Here is a 16,483-nt window from a genome sequence, read left to right as displayed (position 1 = left end):
ATTACTATGTATATGTATTAAAAGAGAATAATAAGTATAATGATATGAATATGGGAATATGAATGAATATTTAATGATTATGAATTAAGGTCATAAAAAAATGAAGCATATGTAATACAAATAGATAATTAATAAATATAAAGGAAGGCTAAGATTGAGGCATTAGAAATTCAAAGAATTTTTTTCATTTGTTTGCTTAAATAAAAATTAATTACATATTAAGTATTTTTAAAATGATTAATTGATCATAAAAAAGATAATAAAATAAAGTATCAATATTATATTTGAATAACTAAAATGAAAGGTTAGAATTTTATTTGGGAAGAAACTCGAGCAACTTTTATAATAATAGTAGTATGTATGTATGTATGTATATATCTATATAGTAATACAACATCAAAAGGGAAGAACCGCAGAGGAAGAGTGTGGGTTGTTGAGGGAGGAAGAGAGCGGTGGAAAATCGCCGTCGGCCATGGGGAAAAAGCCCCCAGAGGGGGTGGCGGGAGGGGATAGAGCTAGGGAGCCAAATATAGTACAAATGTTTATATAGGTTTATGCTTAGGTAGCTTGACACGTGTATGAGTGAGATGAAGAAATTTGTTATGCATGAATGTATGTGATTTATTATAGCATGTGGACAGGTTGTTGCTTTGTCATACTCACCAAATCTTTGACTATTCCAACTTTTTTTTTAGGAAGGTTTCATAACTCATACTAAAAAGAAGGGTAAGAATAAAAAGGTCGCACCTAACAATACCCCTAGGGCCACTAGAGCATCCCATCTTGTTATTAATGGTTAAAGCTCTTGTGTAGAATATTAGGGGTGTGGGTGCTTCTCTATCTAAGGATAGAGTTAAGAATCTTTATAGGATGAATGATATTCACCTTCTGATTTCGCTTGAGCCGTTTGTCTCCTCCACTAAATTGGATTATGTGTGTAAGAATTTGGGTTTTGATTTTGCTTTTGGTAATTGCACAAACAAAATCTGGATCTTTTGGAAATGCTTTATTTCTTTAGATGTTATTATGGATTTGACTAAGTTAATTCATTCCAATATTACTTTTAACCAAGTATCCTGCTATGCTTCTTTTGTTTATGCTTCTTGTTATAGAATTGGGAGAAAAATTCTTTGGGATCAACTTACTGATTTTGCTTCTTCTGTTAATACACCTTGGATGGTTGGTGGGAATTTTAATTGCATTACTAATGCTTCTGAAAGAGTTGGTGGTAAACCTCCTAATTTTTATTCTATGGAGGATTTCAACGATATGATTATGAGTTGTAATTTGCATGACATTGGTTTCTCAGGTAATGGTTTTACCTGAATAAGGGTGCTATGTGACAAAGATTGGATCGTATCCTCTTTAATGATCAATGGATTTACTCACATTGAGCATTTAACTAGAACTTTATTTGATCACTCTCCTTTATTAATTAGCATGAATAGAACTATAAGTAATACTTTTCAACCTTTTAGATTCTAGAATATGTGGCTTCTAGATGATAATTTTGATTATATTGTGAAGAGCAATTGGGAAGCCCCTCTTTTTCCCTTTGATAATGTTTATGGTATGAATATATTTTGGTTCAAACTTAAAAGGCTTAAACAAAAACTTTCTTGGTGGAATAAATGCATTTTAGAAATATTTTTGCTAATATTAAACTTGCTGAAAAAGAGGTAGAGATTGCTGATTTGGCTTATATGCAGAATTCCACTTTTGATAATTTATCTAGTCTTAATACTGTCAAAACTATTTTGTTTAAACTTCAGGAAACAAAAGAAGCTTATTAGAGACAGAAAGCCTCCAAATTTCTTGTGGAAGTTAAGGAGATCGTAACACTACTTATTTTCATAACATTGCTAATCATAATAAAGTTAGTAGGAGTATTTAAAACCTCATTACCCCTGATTGGAATGTGATTGAGGATCCGGATCTGATTGCTACTTCGAGTGCTCAATATGTTGAAAAAAATTTCAATAATAAATTTTGCCCTGATATGGATACCAATTTTTATTATATTCATACTCTTGTTTCTGATGAGGATAATTTGATGTTGTTTAATAATCCTTCTGAAGAGGAAATTTTGATTACTTTGAAAGACATGAACTCTGAGTCTATTGCTGGCCTGGATGGCTTTACTAACAAGTTCTTTCAGCAATCTTGGGAGATCATTAAAGAAGACCTCATCAATACTGTGGTAAATTTTTTAGGAGTACTCCTATCCCTAAATTCTTTACATCTACTTCCATAGCTTTAATTCCTAAATATAATGCTATTAATTTTTTGGAATGATTATCGTCCCATTAGCTTATGTACCTTTTTTAACAAGCTCATTGCTAAAATCATTATGGGAAGGCTTGCACTTGTTCTTCCTACTATTATTTCGTTAGAACAAACTTGTTTTATTAAAGGTAGATCTATTTTTGATAATGTGTTACTTGCTCAAGAGTTAGTTTATGATTTGTATGCTAGGGTTGTTGGTGGCAATATTATTTTCAAAGTTGATATAACTAAAGCCTATAATAATCTCAATTGAGAATTTCTTTATAAAATTTTAAAGCTTGTTGGTTTTAAGTTGCAATTCATCAATCTCATTAAAAACTGTATTGAGTTCCATTATTTCTCTGTTATTATCAATGGTAAGTCCCACAATTTTTTCAAGTCCTCTAATGGTCTTAGACAGGGGGACCATTATCTCATGCTCTATTTATCATAGCTGTGGAATTTTTATCACATGGTATTAACAATCTTTTTAGAATCCACCCAAGTCTGAATTTTAAAATGAGTGGTGGTTTTCCCATTACTCATTTGAGTTTTGCGAATGATTTTATTATTTTTTTCTAATGCCTCTATAAAAATGCTGAACATCCTTTCCAAATTTCTTAATTCTTTCCAGCATGCTAGTGGGTTAATATTTAATTCTGCTAAGAGTTGTTTTATTCATGCTAAATCTATTTCCCTTAGCCATATTACTAGTAATAAAAGAAAATTTAGTTTAAAAGAAAGGCTTCTTTCGTTGAAGTATTTGGGTGTTCCGCTTTATAAGGGTAATTAGAAATGATCTTATTTATTTGATGATATTTTTAGGACTATTTATAAGAAACTCTCTTCTTGGGCTTTTAATTTTATTTCTTATGGTGGTAGACTTGTTCTCATAAAACATGTGTCGTGCTCGATTCCTATATATTTGTTGCATACCTTGTGCCCGACCCTCAATGTTTGTAGTAGAATGAAGATTATTTTTAATAAATTCCTTTGGGGTTTCAAGGATGGTAATTGGTCTATTGTTTGGGGTTCTTGGAGTAATTGTGTGGGACTATGGATGAGGGCAGATTAGGTTTCCGGACCTTTACTGATATGATCAAGACTTATAATCATAAACTTTGGTTTTCTTTTAGAGTAAAAAATAGTTTATGGGCTAAGTTCATGTGTGCTAAAAAATCTTAAATCGATTTTCTAACATCCAAGATATTTTTTAAATTACCAATTCACCCCCTCTTGGTTAGCCTTGGGATAGTTGTATTAGGTCTAACAATCTATTCAAACTTTTAGAAACAAATTCATATGAAGTCATTGACCAACCTGGTCAAGTCTTGCCAAGTTGTTGTGTTAAATGTTTTGAATAAATATATATCTAGCCGATCTTTGGGTTCAAAAAGAAAAGTGTGTTGTTATGTTGAAAGTTCTTGATGAATTTGCTTAATCTACTTTTGGGGCCTAGTAGGTAGGTGATTTGCTTTGAATCGTGTTGGTGATCAGTTTATTATCATTGCGTTGAGTTCATTAAATCTCCTAAGTTCAATAAACACAAAACTTACTTGGTTGCCAAAAGGCTAGACCCAACAAGAAGGCATTGACTTTAAAAAAATATTCTCCCCGGTTGGCAAGATGAACGTACACTATTAAAATGTTGTTAGCTCGTGCTTCTATACAAAATTGGTTTTATCATTTTATTTGATGTCAATAATACTTTTCTTCATGGTGATATATTTGAAGAGGTCTGCATTAATTTTCCTCCAAGATATGCAAGTAAGGATCGGATAAGCTTACTAACACAAATAGAAAAAAATGGTATGTCATTTGTGAAAAATCATTTATGAACGTAAACAAGCCTCGCATCAATAATATTCAAATTTATCTCATTCCTTGCTTAAATTCATTTGTATTCAATCAATTTAGACTTTTCTATCTTTACAATAGGAAATTGTTCTAACTTTAATGCATTATTAGTTTAAATTTACAACATCACAATCACAAGTCCAAATATTTCCCTAATTATTTTATTGAAAAGTTTCCTACATACACAATATAAACTCGAGGATTTGGGCATACTAAAATATTTCTTAAATAGATATCTTAAAGCAACACCTAGGACAGGTATTTTCTTTCCCGCTACATTTATTCTTCAAATGCAAGCTTTTTCGGATGCGGATTGGGTTCATGCTTGGATGCAAGAGGCTACTATATGTTACTGGATTACTGTGTATATGTATTAAAAGAGAATAATAAGTATAATGATATGAATATGGGAATATGAATGGATATTTAATGAGTATGAATTAAGGTCATAAAAAAAATGAAGCATGTGTAATACAAATGGATAATTAATAAATATAAAGGAAGGCTAAGATTGAGGCATTAGAAAATTCAAAGAATTTTTTTCATTTGTTTGCTTAAATAACATTAATTACATATTAAGTATTTTTAAAATGATTGATTAATCATAAAAAAGATAATAAAATCAAATATCAATATTATATTTGAATAACTAAAATGAAAGGTTAGAATTTTATTTGGGAAGAAACTCGAGCAACTTTTATAATAATAGTAGTAGTAGTATATATCTATATAGTAATACAACATCAAAAGGGAAGAACCGCAGAGAAAGAGGGTGGGTTGTTGAGGGAGGAAGAGAGTGGTGGAAAATCGTCGTCGGCCATGGGGAAAAAGCCCCCAGAGGGGGTGGCGGGAGGGGACAGAGCTAGGGAGCCAAAAACCCTAGCATAGCGAAGGGCTGCACGTGGATGACTGACATCAACTACAGTACAAATGTTTATATAGGTTTATGCTTAGGTAGCTTGACACGTGTATGAGTAAGATGAAGAAATTTGTTATGCATGAATGCATGTGATTTATTATAGCATGTGGACTGGTTGTTGCTTTGTCATACTCACCAAATATTTGACTATTCCAGCTTTTTTTGGAAGGTTTCATAACTCATACTAAAAAGAAGTGTAAGAATAAAAAGGTCACACCTAACAATACCCCTAGGGCCACTAGAGCATCCCATCTTGTTATTAATGGTTAAAGCTCTTGTGTAGAATATTAGGGGTGTGGGTGCTTCTCTATCTAAGGATAGAGTTAAGAATCTTTTGGAAACGCTTTATTTCTTTAGATGTTATTATGGATTTGACTAAGTTAATTCATGCCAATATTACTTTTAACCAAGTATCCTGCCATGCTTCTTTTGTTTATGCTTCTTGTTATAGAATTGGGAGAAAAATTCTTTGGGATCAACTTACTGATTTTGCTTCTTCTGTTAATGCACCTTGGATGGTTGGTGGGATTTAATTGCATTATAATGCTTCTGAAATAGTTGGTGGAAAACCTCCTAATTTTCATGCTATGGAGGATTTCAACGATATGATTATGAGTTGTAATTTGCATGACATTGGTTTCTCAGGTAATGGTTTTACCTAGAATAAGGGTACTATGTGGCAAAGATTGGATCATATCCTCTTTAATGATCAATGGATTTCTTCTTTTCAAAATACTCACATTGAGCATTTAACTAGAACTTTATCTGATCACTCTCCTTTATTAATTAGCATGAATAGAACTATAAGTAATACTTTTTAACCTTTTAGATTCTAGAATAAGTGGCCGGCTTCTTGATGATAATTTTGATTATATTGTGAAGAGCAATTGGGAAGCCCCTCTTTTCCCCTTTGATAATGTTTATGGTATGACTAGATTTTGGTTCAAACTTAAAAGGTTTAAACAAAAACTTTCTTGGTGGAATAAATGCATTTTTAAAAATAATTTTGCTAATAGTAAACTTGCTGAAAAAGAGGTGGAGATTGTTGATTTGGCTTATATGCAAAATTCCACTTTTGATAATTTATCTAGTCTTAATACTATCAAAACTATTTTGTTTAAACTTCAGGAAACAGAATAAGCTTATTGGAGGCAAAAAGCCTCCAAATTTCTTGTGGAGATCGTAACACTACTTATTTTCATAACATTGCTAATCATAATAAAGTTAGTAGGAGTATTTATAAGCTCCCTGATGGGAATTTGATTGAGGATCCGGATGTGATTGCTACTTCGAGTGCTCAATATTTTGAAAAAAATTTCAATAATAAATTTTGCCTTGATATGGATACTTATTTTTATTATATTCCTACTCTTGTTTCTGATGAGGATAATTTGATGTTAATTAATATTCTTTCTGAAGAGGAAATTTTGATTACTTTGAAAGACATGAACTCTGAGTCTGTTGCTGGCCCGGATGACTTTACTAACAAGTTCTTTCAGCAATCTTGGGAGATCATTAAAGAGGACCTCATCAATACTGTGGTCAATTTTTTTAGGGGTACTCCTATCCCTAAATTCTTTACATCTACTTCCATAGCTTTAATTCCTAAATCTAATACTATTAATTTTTTGGAATGATTACCATCCCATTAGCTTATGTACCTTTTTAACAAGCTCATTGCTAAAATCATTATGGGAAGGCTTGCGCTTATTCTTCCTACTATTATTTCGTTAGAACAAACTGGTTTTATTAAAGGTAGATCTATTTTTGATAATGTGTTACTTGCTCAAGAGTTAGTTCATGATTTGCATGCTAGGGTTGTTGGTGGCAATATTATTTTCAAAGTTGATATAACTAAAGCCTATGATAATATCAATTGGGAATTTCTTTATAAAATTTTAAAGCTTTTTGGTTTTAAGTTGCAATTCATCAATCTCATTAAAAACTGTATTGAGTTCTATTATTTCTCTGTTATTATCAATGGTAAGTCTCACGATTCTTTCAAGTCCTCTAATGGTCTTAGACAGGGGGACCCATTATCTCCTGCTCTCTTTATCATAGCTGTGGAATTTTTGTCTCGTGGTATTAACAATCTTTTCATAATCCACCCTAGTCTGAATTTTAAAATGAGTGGTGGTTTTCCCATTACTCATTTGAGCTTTGCGGATGATTTTATTATTTTTTTCTAATGCCTCTATAGAAATGCTGAACATCCTTTTCAAATTTGTTGATTCTTTCCAACATGCTAGTGGGTTAATATTTAATTCTGCTAAGAGTTGTTTTATTCATGCTAAATCTATTTCCCCTAGCCATATTATGAGTATTGAAAGAAAATTTGGTTTAAAAGAAAGGCTTCGTCTTTCGTTGAAGTATTTGGGTGTGTGGGTCTCCGACGACGAGCCAAGGCAAAAATACGCAATTTGACCCTTCACCAAACACGAAGCAACATGCAGGAATATAGATCAATCTATAAAATGCAAGACAATATAATGTGAGTGACCGATGCCGAAAACGAGGTCAACAGGGTGTTCCGCTTTGTAAGGGTAAGAAATGATCTCATTTATTTGATGATAGTTTTAGGACTATTCATAAGAAACTCTCTTCTTGGGTTTTTAATTTTCTTTCTTATGGTGGTAGGCTTGTTCTCAGAAAACTTGTGTTGTGGTCGATTCCTATATATTTGTTGCATACCTTGTGCCCGACCCTTAATGTTTGTAGTAGAATGAAGATTATTTTTAATAAATTCCTTTGGGGTTTCAAGGATGGTAATCGGTCTATTGTTTGGGGTTCTTGGAGTAATTGTGCGGGGACTATGGATGAGGGCAGATTAGGTTTCTGGACCTTTACTGATATGATCAAGACTTATAATCACAAACTTTGGTTTGCTTTTAGAGCCAAAAATAGTTTATGGGCTAAGTTCATTGTTTCTAAGTACTGTGCTGGGAAAGACCCTTTAAATTTTTTTTTTTTTAACAAGGGGACTCTTTTAATTGGAAGAGACTTTGTAGTATTAAGTGGGAAGCTTAAGAGTTCATTCAATGAGGTATGGGTGAGGGGAACATTTTAATTTGGCAAGATAAATGGTTGGGCAATTTTTCTATTGATAATCACTTATATACTCACTATACTTTTTCTTAGAAAGTCAAGGATTTTATAATCAATGAAGAGTGGAATGTTGGTTACTTGCCAATCTTGTCCCTAACTTTATTATTAACTTAATTACTAAGATCTCTATTCACATGGAGAATGAGGATTGCATTTTATTTAATCGGTCTAACGATGGCAGTTTTGATACTAAACAGGTTTGGAATTCCATTAGACAAAGCTTGCATAAAAATCCTCTTTATGTATCTATTTGGCATGCTATTATTAATTCCCCCTACTTACTCCTTTCTTCTTTGGAGGATTTTACACAATTATTTACCTGTTGATTCTCTTTTAGTTAAAAAAGGTTTGTATATTGTCTCTAAATGTCAATGCTGGTATCATATTGAGAATTTGAACCATGTGTTTATCCAAGGCCCGATTGCTATGAAAGTTTGGATTCATTTTGACATTATGCTTAATGTTCTTTCTACTACTCGTTATGATTATATTACTTATCTTCTTAAAGATTGGTTTATTCCTACTAAAGGTCATATTAGAAATATTCTTCCTGTTATTATTTGTTGATTTTTATTGGACAATAGGAATGCTTCTAAACATGATAATATTAATATGAATGCTTTAAGTGTCATTGCTAAAGTTAAAAATAATTTCTTCAGCTTTATGGAGCTAAGTTAGTTAATGCTACCTCTTTTAAAAATTATCTTCATGTTGCTTATGAGTTTGGTTTGAAATTCAACCCCCATCTCACTAGCAGTAAAGAAAAGCTGATTTATTGGAGGAAGCCTTTGAAAGGTTGTTTCAAACTTAGTACATATGGCTCTAGTAATAATTTTAATGCCGACTGTGGTGGCACAATTCGGGATTATGATAGTAATGTTATTACGGCCTTTGCGGGTCCCTCCACTGCTATCAACTCTATCCAAGATGAAATTGATAGTCCTCTTTTTGGTATCCAATTATGCATTTCTCTTGGCATTACCAATTTTTGGATTGAAGTAGATGTGATGCTTTTAATTCATTATCTTGAAAGTAAAACTTCTCCTCATCCTACTAATTTCTATAAGATTAGTGATATTAAGCATTTTCTCTCTCTCATTAATTAGTATATTTACCACATTATGAGAGAGGTTAATGCGGTTGCTGATGCCTTAGCCAAAATGATTTGCTTTTTTCTTGGTTTCAATGAATACTATGAGCAATATTTACCCAGGGAGATTAATGGCCTGGTCAGACTGGATCATTTGAGTATCCCTTATATTTGGTTTAATTAATGGGCATTTCCTTGTGTGTATCTGGTTTAGTTCTATATTGTTTTGTAGCCTCTATTTCTTCTTTTTGATGTTGATGAGCAGTTATTTTTTGAACTTCTTAATTTGCTACTGGTGCGTGTATTTGGCTGGTTGTTCTGTCAGCTGGGCTTATTTGAAGTTGTTGGGCAGAATGGCTCTTGCCGGTTTCATTTTGTTCACTTTTGTTGTCATGGCTGATAATGATTTAAATCATTTTAACAAGTGCTTTTATTATGTTTATATCTGCTGTGGCGGCGTTAGTATTATCACTGACTGGATGTGTAATTGCACTTGTTTCATCTCTCATAGCTGCATTTTAATTTGGGACTATAATGTTTCGGTCCTCTACACTGAGGATGCTTTGGGCTTTAATGTATCTGTGTACATCTATGCTTTTGGCCCGATGTATGTATGTCATGCTATGGCTACTAATGAGCATAATTCCGATTGGCATGTGGGGTTAAATCTAGAGATTACCGATACCTCTTTGGTTTAAATGCATCTTTTAAAAGAGGTTAAGCTTTATTATATTTTGAATGACTGGACTTGTTTTCTGTGTGACTGGTCTACTAGTGATCTTTGGAATTTGTATAATTTCTGGCTGGTTTGGAGGGATTATAATTTGAGGTGGTTTGTGAGGGATGCTTCGATCGGTATCAATTATTTATTGTTCATTGTGGCTGGTAATCATGGGATTAACAAAGGATATCTTAATACCTTTCATAAAAAGATGCAAAAATTCCTTTTTGCTTGGAGTTTAACAAATGGTCCTAACTTTGTCAATTTTACTTTGATCTTCTTCTCGTTCTTAAATTTTTTGTTAAGTATCCTTGCAGGCCTCTTTTGCAGGTTTTTGGAGACTCGCTCTCATTTTGTGCAAGATACGAATGTGGTTGGAAGGGCAGTGCTGAAGGTGTTTTATCTTTTCCTTTCCTTTTTTTGTTCGTAGAATGTTATTAGGGTACTTTGTAATTTGGATTAGAAGGGAATTTCGGCTCTTAGTTTTCTTTTTTAATTTGATTGTAGCTCCTTGTAGCAGTAGTGAGCTGGAGGTCCCTTTAAGGAGCTTATACATTTTTTCTAATATTAACGCGTAAGCCCGTCAGTGGGTTTTAACCAAAAAAAAAAGAAGTAAGTGGGAATTTAGGGTTTAGGGAGAGGACGAGGATGAGGAAAAGAAAGCTGCACGAGAGATTTATCTATCATCATTCAATAAAGCTGTAGAGCAGCTTAGGCAATAGTCATCGTGCAACCACTCTTTTCATGCAGCTTGTATTGACTTGTGGTTCAACTGATTGTGTAGCAATTGTCAAATTGTCACGACATTGTTTTATCGATGATGTTGCATTTTGTAAACATATCCACTTAGTTTAACTCTCTATAGATAATTATATTGTTTTAAATTCAACAATAAAATAAGATAGAAAAAATTAAAGTACAATTATATGAGATAAAGATAATAGTGAAATGAATATTATCTATAAGAAAATCATAATTTCTAAAAGAAAAAATATAAGCTATTAAACTTCCTCTAAATATGAGATCAATGATACCATATTAGAAAAGCTATAATAGCAATGTGCTTTATGCAATTGAATGATATGTTAATAAAAGTATACCTCTATATACAAACAATTTAAGAGAATACTAAAATAAAATACAATGAATGAAAATATTCTTAATAATTATGTTATATTTATTATTTATTATAATAATGATAATAAATTGCTACTATAAATATTAGACATATGTTGTAATATTTATATGACAATGAATCACTTCAATAATTATAATAAAAAAGATTTTAATAATACAAAAAAATATAGTTGGATTCATAACTTTCATGGATTTCTATATATATATTATGCATATTGCATTTCTCCATTCTATAAGTATATCAAAAGGCTTTGGTTTAGGCAATATATACTCTTTAATTAATTTCTAATATAAGATCTTAGGCACCAATCTTAGTGGATTCATAACTTTAATGGATTTCTCTATATTATGCATAAAATTAATATCCGTATCTTTTATCTATTATTTATTAAGTTATTATTAAGTGTAGAAATGGGTCAAAGAAGTTTTTAAGAGTCTATTTAAAACAAAAATTTATAATTGATGAAGTAAAAATTATAATAGGTTGAGCTTATTAACAAGAAAACAAGCTGCCTAGTTACATCCCATATATAGATTGTCGAGAGTATTGGTGAGGTGGGATGAGGCACCAGAGTCGAGATACCAATCAGTGGAGGGATGGTCCGAGGAGCAAATGAGAGCTTTGTTAGGCGCGGATGGTTGGTTGGGAACGTAGTTAACGTTCATTCGATGCCAACAGATGGAGGCAGTGTGGTCCTTTTTGTTGTAGATTTGACAGATGGAGGAGGAGACATATGTAGATCTTGTGTTAATTGGTGTTGATGTTTTGGGGAAATCAGCCTCTGCTTTGTCAATTACGACTAGCTTCTATAAGAATAGAGAGCTATATGGGAGTCGGGTGCAGGAGTGACTCGGGCCTCTTCTGCAATGATGTTAATTTCCTCACTGATGAGGAGAGAATTAGGTTGACAAAGCTTATATGTGTAAGCATGGTTCTTATGAAGGGTTTGAAGGCTTGATATGGATTTGGGAGGCCATTGAGAGTGTAGAGGATAATATCCTCAGTATCGACAGTAGATTCGACAGCTACTATGTTATCTATAAGCGTTTTGATCTCAGTTAAGTATTGAGTCATTGCAAGGTTTTTCATGGAGATATTGTGGAGCTTATTCTTGAGCTGGATGACCCTAGACTGGTTGGAGGACTGAAATCTGAGCACAAGAGTGTACTAGATGGTTGAGGTGAATTCAAGGTGGAGGATGTATGGTAATACTAAAGCAGTAATGGTGGAGCATATGGCAGCGACTAAGTTCTGGTCGGTGATCATCCATTTGGTATAGGAGGGATGGGGTATGTTAATGCCATCAGATTGTTGAGAGAGACTAGAAGGCGGTGTAGAGGTAGGGTCCAGGAAGGCTGAGAATCCATTGGCACAAAGAAGTTTACTAGCTTGAGATCGCCATAGAGAGTAGTTATCATTTGATAACTAGGTGGGAATTATGCTCTTGATGTTGGAGATGACAAATTTGAGGGAGCAGGGAATGCAGGAGGTGTTGATTTGGGCATTTACAGAAGATTTAGATATTTATGAAGTGGCTGAGTGTGCCATAGGGATTGTTCAGAATCACGACTGCTCTGATACCATGTAGAAAATTTTGAACATGCAAGCAGAAGTAAGCCAAAAGCAGAAGTATAGAAAGAAACTAAAGCTGCATATAGGACAAGCGTATTAGTTGAAACATCATTCTTTCTCCTTTCGTAGCTTAGGCAATACAATTGTTTATATAGGTTTAAGCATGAGTAGCTTTACACGTGCATGCTTGAGATGAGAATGTTTGTTATATACAAGTATTGTTTGTTTTTTGTTAGACAATGTGGTTTTGTGCTCTATTAATTGTCTCAAATAGTGTGCCCTATCCAACAAGAAGTACCAATTGACACCCAAGCATCATGAAGAGACAAGAGACTGGACCAATTAATTAAAATAGATGAACAAACAAATCTTGAAGAGCATCCGGCAGCAGTCAAACCGCCAAATATAAACTCAAAATGAAATAGTCCAGGCTACAAAACCCTCCCAACCATCAGCCACCAGCATATGTACTGTAAGGATGTCCTGGCCATATCAACAAAATAAACCAGAAACAGGGAACCATAGAATCCACCAAACCAATAACCAAAAAACACTAACAAACAAACCATCATATTTGACGGATATAAAGTAATACAAGTTTGTCCAACTTAACCAAACCTTTCAAGAGAAAAGGTAAGTTAGAATCAACAAACTCCTGAATAGCCTCCAGTTGACATCCAAATTTGGCCAACCAATCCGCATAGGTTTTGCCTTCGCGATAAATATGAGCAATAGTATAATTAAGGGCAAAAAGAGAATATTTAATTCTTCTAATAATATAGAAATTTTGAGGATGACCCTAACCTCATTTTGAATGATCTGAATTAATAGCAAAGCATCCACCTCAATCAACACATACGGAATCCCCCACCTATGGCAAATGTCAAGGCCATGAGATAAACCCATCAGTTCAACAGTAATCACATTACAAAGATTTAATGGACCAGTATAAGCAACAATAACATCACCAAACTGATTACGAATAATGCCACCCACACCTGTGGAAGAGGTCCCAACTGAAACATCAGAATTAAGTTTAACATAAGGAGTATGAGGTTTTATCCACCTCACGACTCTCTCAGTTTTAACCAACGGCTCAATATTAATGGATATGCCAAACTTCAAAGCCAAATCTAAACAATTCTTAAAATTCTTAATAGTAACAAGATCAACAGATTGAAGTTGTAAAATTTTGTTTCTCACATTAGCAATAATATGATTGGCATCCATTTTAATCTTATTATGCTTGGCGTCATTTCTAGCCTTCCAAAGGAACCACATAATAAGGATCAACAATAAGTTGTAGATGTGGCCTTTAGTATTAGTCACCCAAACCTCTAAAATAGACAAAATATTACTATAGAGATTGAGATTATGTTTATTAGCCAGCTCAAGAAAATAGCTCCAAACTTTCTGAGCAATGACCCCATTAACGAAAACATGATTAATGTTTTCAATATTAAAACAACATTGACATTTAGAAGGAAAACTATTTTTTTTTTCCAAAGTAAAGTATCAACAGAAATGAAGTCTTTAATACATCACCAAGTAATAATAGAAAAAGATAAGGGAATGTTATTGTGCCAAATAGCAGAATAAAAATGTCATTTGTCATAACTAATTCTAATAGTATCAAAAACATTTTTAAGATTAAACTTACTAGACGGAGAAATATTGTCCTTTTAACAAACTTCCCTCTACTAAAACAAAATCTGAAAGTCTTAGAATGCCAGAAAAAATCAGAAAAGCATATCACGAGCCCAGGACTCTCAGTCCCCAGAATGAACTTCAAAAAATTAATGAAAGTATGGAGTAAATAATGATAATTGCTAGAATTCTGGGTGATAATACCAAAAATTAAATTATATATGTTCCCCGGTTTAGCCATAATCTCCAGATTACCATTTAAGTGAAACTTGCATTCATTTAAGCTCTTAAGAGAACAATTGATAGGTAACCTGCAAGAAATACTCAAAGAAGGAGAATAAATACAACCATAGTTAATCCAATTAATAAAGATATTCAGCAATCCATTAGGGGTCGTAATGCCAAAATAGAAGGAATAAAATGAACAAAGCCGGTAGTAAAACTCAGAGATCCAGTCATCAATACATAACATCCGGCCATGCCAATCCTCCAACCAATCAGCCATCAAGAAATAAAGGCTTTGAATGCAAAATAACCGACTACTCCCAGAATTATCCTCAGTGGATGTAGATAGGAAGTCTAAAATCAAAACAGAAATCGTAGAAATCAAATAGGTAGCAGTCATTAACCGAAACATTCTAACCTCAACCAGCTTTGTAGCAGGCATATACAGGGCTTGAAAGCAGGAATTAGGACCTCCAAACCAAGTAGACAAAATCCCATGAGGTCTTATAAAACAACAAACCAGCCAAATAGAAATAAACAATCTATCGTAATGAACTTTACTAAAGGAGCAATCAGCAAAACCCCTGAAATAACAGTTAGCAGCAGTAAAAGGAGACCCCCCACAGAACCAAAAAAATAAGAACTTAACCATGTCTAATGTAGGGAAGGGCAGTTTTATCAAGGGTGATCATACCTTTCAAAAGAGAATTTAAATTGCAAATATTCAAATCTTGATAACACTCAAGCTGACAGCCGAAATTAGCTAACCAGTCTGCACAAGCATTAGCTTCACGGTAAATATGAGAAATATTAAAATTGAGAGAAGACAGAGAATTTTTAATTTTCCTAATAAGATAAAAATTTTGAGGATTTCCCTGAGCATGGTTATTAATAATCTGAATGACAAGATCAGCATCGACCTCAATCCAGACATTTAAAAAACTCATCTTAATGCATATATCAATACCAAGAGAAACCCCAGTGAGTTCAGCAGTAATGACAGAGTTAGTATGCAAAGGGCTGGCAAAGGCAGCTAACACATTTCCCTCATGATCACAAATAATACCACTCGTGCCAGCAACAGTGTTTCTAACGGAACCATCGGTATTCAATTTCACATAAGGAAGAGAGGGCTTCCTCCAAACAACAAGTTTGGGAGAAGAATTGTAAACATTCTCACCCGTTTTAATACCAAGGGAATCAGCCAAATAATGAAAATTTTTGCAATTTTTAAAAGTAAATAAATTACATGAGGACAGATGCAGAATTTTATGATGGATGTTAGAGATAATAACATTAGCATCCATCTTAATATCACAATGTTTGGATTCATTTCTCGCTTTCCAAATGAACCATAAAATAAGAACAGGGATCAAGTTTAAGATGTGACCCTTAGAGTTGATCATCCACTCTTTCAATAACGAGAGAAGATCATTGTAAGTATCACCGTGATTTAGTTTAGCCAAAACAAAGAAGTGATTCCAAATCTGCTTAGCTAAAATCCCATTCACAAAAAAATGATTAATACTTTCAATGTTAGAACAACATTGGCATTTAGAAGGGAAACTAAAACCTTTTTTCTGAATTAAAGTATCAACAGGGATAAAGCCTTTAAGACATCTCCAAGCTAAAATAGAATAAGATGTAGGAATAATGTTATGCCATAACGAGGAGTAAATAAGAGAAAAGTTTTTCCTATACCTGAAGGCATCCCACACTTTTGTCATCTGGAAATTACCCGAAGAAGACAACTTAAATAGAATTTTATCCTTGCAAAACAAATCTAAGGGAATCGGTAGAATCATATCAACAATAAAAGGAGGAATAACCTCCAAAAGTTTAGTAACATTCCAGCTCCCATTAGCAATAAAATTAGAAACCTTAATTTTGTCTATAGAAGAGGTATTCAAAAGATAATCAATCGATAAAGGACCAATCCAATTA

Source organism: Dendrobium catenatum, unplaced genomic scaffold (genome assembly GCF_001605985.2).
Source record: "Dendrobium catenatum unplaced genomic scaffold, ASM160598v2 fragScaff_scaffold_621, whole genome shotgun sequence".
In the NCBI taxonomy this organism is placed as follows: Eukaryota; Viridiplantae; Streptophyta; class Magnoliopsida; order Asparagales; family Orchidaceae; genus Dendrobium; species Dendrobium catenatum.
Note: the sequence above shows the minus strand (reverse complement) of the source record.